The sequence below is a fragment of the Vicugna pacos genome, chromosome X (genome assembly GCF_048564905.1).
Source record: "Vicugna pacos chromosome X, VicPac4, whole genome shotgun sequence".
NCBI classification, from domain to species: domain Eukaryota; kingdom Metazoa; phylum Chordata; class Mammalia; order Artiodactyla; family Camelidae; genus Vicugna; species Vicugna pacos.
The window spans coordinates 70,774,809-70,784,929 of record NC_133023.1 but is presented as its reverse complement, the minus strand read 5'-3'; the positions used below and the strand labels follow the sequence as shown (position 1 = coordinate 70,784,929).

General features: G+C 35.8%; 1 long non-coding RNA gene across 1 annotated transcript; it reads left to right on the top strand.

The window, feature by feature from the left end:
* Positions 1-928: 928 nt before the first annotated feature.
* Positions 929-8,443, top strand: LOC140691951 (uncharacterized). Its single transcript, XR_012067562.1, has 3 exons — positions 929-986; positions 1,649-1,711; positions 8,260-8,443. It is a non-coding gene; the product is annotated as an uncharacterized lncRNA (long non-coding RNA).
* Positions 8,444-10,121: the final 1,678 nt, after the last annotated feature.

Below are 10,121 nucleotides of genomic sequence, written 5' to 3'. Positions count from 1 at the left end.
GATTGCTTTGTTGGATTTTCCTCACTCACCACTGTAAGCTAATCTCTGATAAGTGTATGTGTATTCGTATTTATTGTCAGTTCCCTACAAGTGTATGTGTATTCGTATTTATTGTCAGTTCCCTACATAACATTAGATCATAAGCTCCATAAGAGCAGAAACCGTTTTTCTTCTCATCATTGTATCTTCTGTGCCTGGAACAGTGCTTTCCACATCATCGGCACTCATTAAATACCCACTGAATTATGAATTCTCTCTTTCAAGCCTGTCTTTCTTATTTCTTTCTCTGCCTCACTAGCTCACTGTCTAAATCTTTCTCTGAGTTCTTTCTGTTACTGCTTTATTCCTCACTAATAATGTTGTAGGTACAAAACTTCAGTCATAATATGATGGCCATGATCAGGTTAGGGGTTTAAACTGCCCATAAGCATGGCCTCAAGGCCGATGGGATGAGAGGCCCTCGTGTTCTTCGGGCGACAGCAACCTCAGATCATCTGGTGGTTACAGTTCAAGTGTCTCAGGGCTGAGGCACCCTCTCTAAGGACAGAGCAGGTCTGACTAGTTCTTTCTTTATTTCACTTCCCCATTGAATGGAAAGAGATCATAGCCTAGTGAGGTGAATTATATCTAAGCATCACTCCAGAGGAAAAGTTTTTCACATTTTCCTTCATTACTTAGTTCCTCCTTTCTCCAGCCAAAGTTCATAAATCACCTATTGCCATGATTCCTCACAAAACACTTAATACTAAGCCTATTTTACAATTAAGAAAAAGGAGGGTTAAAAATCACACCCCCCCCATGGTAATCTAGCTTTCAAGTGGAAGAACTGGAATTTGGGTCTAGATTTGTATGATTCTAGAATTTAACCTCTAAACAATGACTGGAGGAAGATAGAATTCTGGCTAAGCCCACCTACACGTCAAAAGAACATACCCCTCTCAGAAACTGAACACTGGATGGAACAGCAGTTCACTGGGCCTGATCTTGTATGACAGATCTTAGTTTAGATAATTTTTAAATTAAAATCTGTTTTACTCAGGGTTCTCCAGAGCAAACAATACCAATAGAAAAAATATGTACATATATATAGAGAGAGAGAGTGACAGAGAGACAGAGACAGAGATAGAGACAGAAAGACAAAGAGGTTGATTTTTAAAGAATTGGCTTACACAGTTGTGGAGGCTGGCAAGTCGAAAATCTGGAGGTATCCTGACAGACTGGAGATCCAGGGAAGAGTTGATGTAGGACAAATCTGAAGGCAGTCTGCCAAGAGAATTCTCTCTTCCTCAAACGGAGGTCAGGAGTTTTTCTCATAAGGCCTTCAACTGTTCGTACGAGGCCCACTCACATTATGGAGGGTAATCTGGTTTACCCAAAATTCTCTTAAAGTTATTCTCATGTAAAAAATACCCAGACAACAACATCTAGACCAGTGTTTGACTAACTATCTGGTACTATGACTTACCCGAGTTAACATATAAAATTAATCATCACAGACTCTCAGGACTCTGCCTTGGTTATCTACCAAGCCTAATGCCTGGGATCGACTTTGCTGTAACATCTAGTGTGACATTTTTTAAACCAGAGGCATAGAGCATAAGATTTTCTAAATAAATAATCCATTTCCTGCATTTCTCCACTTGCTCAGTGACGCATGCAGATAAGCATATTAGGATGATTGGCTACTTCCTCCAATTGATTGGATGGCCAGGTAAGTACTTTGTATCTGTACTGTTTGTGTTTAAAGTTCAACTTCTTTCAATGTCATTCCTGGGTAAGAAACAGACTTGTATGTACCAGAATCTTTCTTGACACCTTACTGGACACTACAAGGTAAACTGAAACTATTCAGGGGGTCGATGGCTGATCCTTTAAAACAAATGCTCCCTTCTAGGCATATAACTGAATTGTAATATGTAGGACGACTTGAAGTACTGGAGATGGGCAGTACATGACTTAGGCTCTTAGTTTCATTGCATTTGATCACATGAATGCTTTCATAGAAAAATATACAGTGACACGCATTATCATCTTTGTGTCTAAAAGGCACTCACATGTGTCATCCAGTAATTGATTTTTTTTTCTCTTCCTATGAATAAAGAATGCAGTGGAAAAAATTTACCTTGGGCTAGTACTGTGTAATTTGCTCCATAAATTTGAACTGTTCTTATAGAAGCATTCTAAATTGAAAGCTGCAACTTTTTCCCTTTAGTTTATGAAAAATCACTTCCCTCTCCCACCTTGAGTGTATTGTTTGGTCATAAATTTTTGTAACTTCCAGATAGATGGTGTCAAAGAGCCAACTGGTTTAGGTGTAAAATTTAAAAAAAAAGACTTAAAAAAAGGGCCAGCAGTTTTCTCTCATTAGATAAATCTTCAATAGCATTTCTCCCTTGACACTATGTAGTGAATATCCCCTAGTAGATAAACTTGAGCTTCAAAGCGCCAATCTATCACCTAATAATCAATTTATCCACACTTCTTCACAACTCAAAAACAAGCAAAGCAATTTAAATCCAGCAAATTTTTGTCCCCCACGGAAATAAGGGATCTTTACCTATATTGTTGTATTTGTTCTCTGTGTATCTGGATGCTCAATGTTTCCTTCTACTTGCCATTATAAAAGGAAAAGCCTCAGTTTTCCACCAGTGAGGGAAAAACCCAGTTCTCCACCTCCCGTGTCTCTCTTTCCTGTGTGTCTTCTTTTCTACTCACACAGAGTACTTCACTTCTACTTACAAAATGTGTGGAGGTTTTTTCCCAGGCCAAGCAGTTGTCTTGACACCAGCTGGGGGTCCTACAGTTCAACCCAATTCCGACACTATCTCTCCTGAGATGGTATCAGATTCCATAGGTTCAGCCTTCCATCCTACAAGACTGCCCACCCGCCCCAACTTTAGACACCAGTAATAAGCACAGGCTGTTACCTGTGCTTCTGACTGACTGGCTACAGGTTGGAGGTTCCCTTGACCTCCTTGTCCGGTCGCATTAATTTGCTAGATCAGCTCACAGAACCTGTGGACACGCTGACTTAGGTTTACAGGTTATTAAAAGATATGATAAAGGATACAGATGAATATCCAGATGAAAGAGACTGTAGGGCAAGATACGTGGGAAGGACCACAGAGATTCCACGCCCTTTTCCAGGCACACCACTTTCCCAGCACCTCCACGTGTTCACCAACCCAGAAGCTCTCCAAACCCAGTCTTTTTTGGTTTCTATGGAGGCTTTATCACATGGGCATGGTTAATTATTAACTCCATTTTCAACCCTTCTCTCTTCTCAAGGGAATGGGGGATGGAGCTGAAAATTCCAAGCTTCTAATCATGGCTTGGTTTCTCTGGTGACAAGCCCCCATCCAGAGGCCCACCAAGTCATCTCATTAGGACAAAAGACACTGCTGTCGCCCAAGAAATTCCAAGAGATTTAAGAATTCTATGTCAGAAGGGTCAAAGACCAAATATTAAAACAAAAATGCTCCTAGTGCTCTTAAGACTTAGGAAATTATAAGGGTTTTAAGAGCTCTGTGTCAGGAACCAAGGGCAAAATACCAATATATATTTTCTATTATCTCACAGATATCCAAGATAATATGTCAACAGGTACTTGGGTATACAAGACTCTAAATACAGAAGTGTGATCCAGGCTAGAGATGAACATTTCAGAGTCATCAGTACGTGGAGCCCACCCAGGAGGCCAGCCAAAGTTGCCTCATTAGAACAAAAGACATTCTTATCTCTCAGGAAATTACAAGGATTTCAGGAGTCTTGTGTCAGGAGCTGGGGTCAGAGAACTAATATAAAAACAAAGATGTTCCTAGTGTTCGTATCATTCAGGAATTTACAAGGGTTTTAGGATCTCTGTGCCAGGAATGAGGGGCAGATGTGAATATATATATTTCTTATTATCTTAGCCAAGATTCCTCAAATATTCATCCTTAGTGGAACATCGCCACAGCACTCACTTCTTATTTAGTAGATGTGGAAAGGGAAACACAGTTACTTATTGTTTTCTACTAAAACATCAGTCAAAATTTCCCTACTAGAAACTGAAAAATTAAAACAAAATGTTGAGGTAATAATCTTTGTGAAACGTGAAAATTTGGGAAAGGGCATACCCTCAATTGTCCCATGGACTTAAAGACCATGGAGGAAATGTGGGGATGTTCTGAGCCTGAGGGCACCAAACACTTGAAAAATTGTGGGTCTCTGATTCAATGGTGAAGAGTGAAACCCAATCAGAAAGTAAGATGATGCAGAACCCTAACTGTGTAGGTTAAATAATGTACTATCAGGTACACCTGCTAAGATGGGATGAAACTAGCATTTTACCTCTGTGGTCTTCAGCCCAAAGACCTGTAACCCCAGCCTAATCAAGAGAAAAATACCAGACAAATCCCAACTGAAGGACAGCTTACAAAATACCACACCAGTATTCCTCAAAACTGTCAAGGTCATCATTAACGAGGAAAGTCTGGGAAATTGTTACAGTCTAGAGGAGCCTGAAGAGATGTGACTACTAAATGTAATTTAGAATTCTGGATGGGATCCTAGGACAGAAAAGGAACATTAGCAAGACTCAGGAAATCTGAATAAACTATGGACTTTAGTTGATAATAATGTATCAGTATTGGCTCATTAATTGTATCAAATATGCCATGTTAATAATAGGATTGGGAGATGCGTATTTGGGAACTGGCTTATCTTTGTGATTTCTCTGTAAATCTAAAATTCTCAAAATATTTATGAAGGCAATGTACTGTGATTAGACACCCGAGTTATGTAAATTGCTGACAGGATTAAGCTTCCATTTATGGTTTATTTTTTTGTCTTTGATCTCTGTCTTCCCCCAATTAACTTTAGAATATTTTGATAAACAAGAAAGGAATTTAGCCTGTGCACAGGTTAAATTTCTGCTGTTTTTATGCAGCTGTAGCTCCTCAGATACTTGAAATGGCTATGGAATTTGGAACCCAAATTACAGAAATTAAACTCGGTACCTACTTGCCTACTTCACAATTGTGTTTTAGGAGTACCAAGTTCAATAATAGTTTTAATCAAACTAAATATTAGCTCACTAATTTTTCTACTTGTTGAAATATTACATATTTTCAACATTCTTTTCTAATAGGGCATTTTTTTTTCCCCAATTCACAGAGTATGCATTCATCATAGTCACTTTTTCAGGTTTTTAGAGATCTTACCAAGGTTATTAGGACAATCTTGATCTGTAACCTGGTGATTCCTAATCTGCATGTTATTTACTGCACTTTATGTTTTTTTTTTCCAAATGGCTGGAATCAGGCTGAGCAATCAAACAGATTAACCTAATACACGTTATATTATATTTCTTCTAAAATTCCAGTCTCCTTTGGCCAGAGATTACTTTTTTGCTTGATTTCAATGTTTGTTTGTAATCCTTCGTCAGCTAATCATTGCTGAGAATGAGTAAATTAATATCACAATTATTGAAAGGTGAGAAAAGAAAGAAGACAAAAAGCCCTAGATTATGTGCTCTATAACTCTTAATCAAACTTCCGGACTAATAAAAATGCCAAATGCAATTGAGTATTTCCTGATCCTGTGTAGGGAGGGTTCCATGACCTGGGATTCTCTCCATTTAGCCAAAGTGAAAGTGAAGCCAGGAGTGAAGTTATTTTGTTCCACAAATATTCTCAACATTTTCCAGAAACTGACTTCACTTGGATCCTCAAGGGTTGTGTAGAGAAATTCTTGGGCAGCTTTTACATTAAATGAGACAACGGGCTTGTTCGAAAATAAATAAATATCTCTTAAGTTTGTCATGGAAGATGCAAAAAAATAGTGTTCTAAAATGCTACAATATTTCTCATCAATTTTGAAAAGTGGGTGAAATGATGTTCATTCCAAAGAATTATATTGAAGGGACTATTGGAGTAAACAGAAAAAGTGATCTAACTCATTGAAATATATCACCAAAAAAGGTGTATTTCAAAAACAATTTAAAATGAAATAAACCTTTGAGTTTTGCATTAACACACACAATAAATACGTATCGTTATTTCTCATAGCTTTATTAATTCCTTTATTAATGAATAAGAAAGCATGCAATACAGAATCTGATATCGAACAATTAATACACGTTTGCCACTGGACTACATACTGCCATCCTGGGCCGTACAATAACCAACCTTCTCACTTCCAAAGCACAGCGAGAGCTGCTTTGGGACACTGTTCACATTCAGATGCTGTATGATGTCACAGAGGAGGAATCTTCTCAAAATACAAACATAAATACATAGTTCATAAAATTCCAAGTATTTTAAGCAGGGATAGCATAAATTTCACACATTTTATTCATAAAATAGCACATACAATCACTAAACAATTGCCTTCATTTTTTTTCATTTGTGCACACACATTTTTCTGAGTGGCCTTTTCATCACTACTTCTACAGATGTTCACTTGCACTGCTTTTAAAAATCATATTTACTGAAAGTACACGGATGGTTAGTGTAAGAAAGCTACTATGAATGAATATTTTAAGGCCTCTGCATAAAATTGCTCTGGTGTGGTAATCGGCATGTTAGCGTAAAAAGGTTGTTGCTCAAATATAGTTCTCTTGCTCTCGTGTTTTCCAGGACAGTTGTGCCAGTTGGAAATAGCCAAAATAGTGTCTAATGATTGCGAGAATAAAATTGTTTATCTAAATATAAGTTGGGTTTGGAACAAATATGAAAGAAGAAAGACAAGAAATGATAACCACAGTGGAAAATATACATCAGAAGAGTGTAAAAACAGAATCGCTTAAACAAATAGACATTTCATAAATGTGGAATAGGAGATATATGCACATTCAACTTTACTATAAACCACAAAAAAACTAATGCTGAAACACACATGTGGGTAAAACTTAATTTTCCCATGACTGACAGTGTGTGAAACATTTTCTTTGCATGTGACATGGTTACATTTTAAGGATTGCAGAATTTGTGATATTTTTAGTCTATTTTTTCTCCGTTTTAATGAAAGTGTGTGACAAATATTAGTTTGAGAAGGCAGAGGCTCTTCATAACTGTCACCAATACACAATAGCACTAATCATTTAACAACCATTTTTTCTAACCAAATTTACACTACCAAAAATAAAATGTTAAGTAATTAAATGAGACTACACAAAATGTACTCTCTAAATTTATTACATTGTTTGTACCATATGTAAGTTTGTTTTTAATACACTGACACAGTATTAGCTAAAACTTGAAGATAAAGTTCAAGGAAAAAATGTGTTTGCACTTAGCGTATAAGATACAGTGTTTGAATACATACTTACAAATGTGGTATATTAACATTATAACTAGTAAATTAATAATCACGTGTAATTGAACATGGCCACAAAATAGAACAACCAGTCTGACTGAATGCATCATTATCACACTTGTCTTTCAATTCAAAGTTTTTATTTCTGACTAAATCAAATCTTAGTTTTTCAAGGGAAATATTTTTGGTTGATTGTAAAATAAGACTGTTTGTAGTTCTGGGACTAAATGTTTTGCACATCATAAAAGCCACCTGTGAGTTTTGTCAGTCTACAGCTCTGTCCATCCATTCAAAGAAAGAATTTGCAATGTGATGAGAAAGCTCTCATCGGATCTGAAACCTTGGAAGTTACAAGTTGCCAAGGCCAGACCTAGTGGAAGCTTAGGAAGAGAATGCACAGGGGAGAATTACTGGGCTCACACCCCTTGCCTCTTTGGCTGCCCTGAGCCTGCTTCCATTCAAAGCCTCTCTGGTACAAACCCAGAAGAGGGTGCCCAGTCATTTAAAATTCTAAACACAATCTAAGTCTGACTATATCATCAGAGTTAGAAAGGGCAATAAAAGCATATTTGTTCATTCCTATAGCTCTAGGAAAGGTATCAAAACTTCACAAATTTTTACAGATGAGGACTTAAGAGCCACCCTTACCACAATAAATCACACTATCAGAAAAAAAAATCCCAAACATTGAACTTTGGTTTCTATTTTGATTTTCATTAACACAGATAGTAACTATTCATACTACTGACATATTATTTAATAGTCTTTCAGTTTTATCTTCTTTTTATTTCTTTTTGAGTGTGTAGATCTTAACTAATAATGTAGAGAAGAAAATGGAAATAATCAAAATGGAAGAAAAAAATTCTCACGTTATCTTTGCAAGTTTTTAAAGAAAAAAAAAGTTCTAAAATCTACTGGAAGCACTGATTTTGTCATTCTGGGTTTCTTTATCTTCCCCAGGTCTAAAATCTTCATCATCAACCACAGCAACAATAATATCAACATGTATACGTTGTCATATTTCAACAAACTTTCCAACATCATCAATCCTTCAGGATTCACATGCACTTGGAATACCACTGTGCTCCAAATCCCTTTGAACATTAACAAACACAAAGGAGAAATAAAAAATCAGTAACACTAATTAATTTGAAATTTCAGTAATTAAACTCTAGTAGTTAAAAGTTAAGAAGTTCTACACACCAAATCAGACATGATTTAAAGAGCTTCACAATGGGAACAATATATTCTCCAAACGCTACGTAACCTGCTGGGCACATGAAGAGAAGCTTTCTCAACATTCAGTGGAAACCTTCAGCAATGAAATTATACATTTACCACAGTTTATAATACAACATTTACACACAGTTTAATCATAAATTACATATCTTCAAGTTACACATTACAAAGTCTACATCTAATTTAATCAAGAAGAAATAGTCACTCCCCACCCCAACACCCCAACTAAAACATCAATTGTGTCTTGGTTTAGTGTAATACTGAAACAAGACATTTTCTCAGTTTTGCTATGGAGGAAAATTAAGTTGATGGTGTTTCTGTAACTTGATAAAATGTGCACATAGAAGATCACGGCCAGTTAAGAGGACAAAAAAAAAAAAGGGAAAATAAAGAACAGACAACAGAAGGAAACTAATGTTCCCTAGGAATACTCAGGTATTCTTTGCTTAGAATAACATATTTTGTTTCATATATGAGATTTCGTTGGGTTTTTTTTTCATGTGTGTGTGTGTGTTATTGGGGTATTTCTTATCCACCCCAAGAGGCAGTCATGAACCTCATTTCTCCCTCTGCACATCTCCTTAAAATTCTATACTGTAACACATTTGATGTAAATTTATAATTGCGTCTTTTGAAAAGTTCCTTCCTGACTTTCATCTTGTTATCAGTGGTTTGCTTCAGTAGGTTGAGCTAGAATGACAAAAATCCCTTAGTCATATTTAGTATGTGGTTTTATCTACAGTTATATTTATTTGAATTAGGTGTTGAATACATCCACCTTTTTGTGGTTTTCTAGGCTGCTATATACAAATTTCAGAACATAAAGACCCAATTAATAGTGGAATATAGGCTTAAGATGACAGATAACATGATTTCTGATGCACTTTACACTAACCTACAAAGGTAAATTTAACAAAAAAAAAAAAAAAAGAAAGAGGCCCTTTTTAGCAAATAATTGCCTAATTTGGGCACAGTTATTGCACTTTAGTGTCTCGAACTCTACTAAAGAGTAGAGAAATAGGTTATAGACATAAATCTGTACAGTTTTTATATATTCTTTACTGAAAATGTATATACAAATTATATCCACAATATATTCTTAAAATAAAGGTAGAAAACATAAAAAAACAGGGACCAAAAATATCAGAGATATTTACACCCCCTACTGTGCATTTTTGTAGAAAAATTAGTAACAGAAAAGTGGAGACAAACAACAAACAAATATCAAACACAAAGACAAACAAAAATGCTAACGTACTTATATCTTCTAATGTTGTCTAAGCAAAAGTTTAGATAGAATAAAAATACTCCTGGAAAAGCAGATATTTGCTAGCTTTCCATTAGCTACATACTGGGTCCACAAAAATGAGAATGGAAAAAAAATCAGTAATATTGCACATGTTGGTAAAAATAAATGAAAAATTACAGTGCATCAGAAGTAATATATACTATATATTCATATCTGTCATGATAAGCCTTTCTGTACAAAGGGGTGTGACTTTTTTTCAATTTCTTTTCTTTTTAAATACACATTCTGAATTAATCAAATTGTGAATTCATTTTTAAGTTTTGACTAAGGGGCT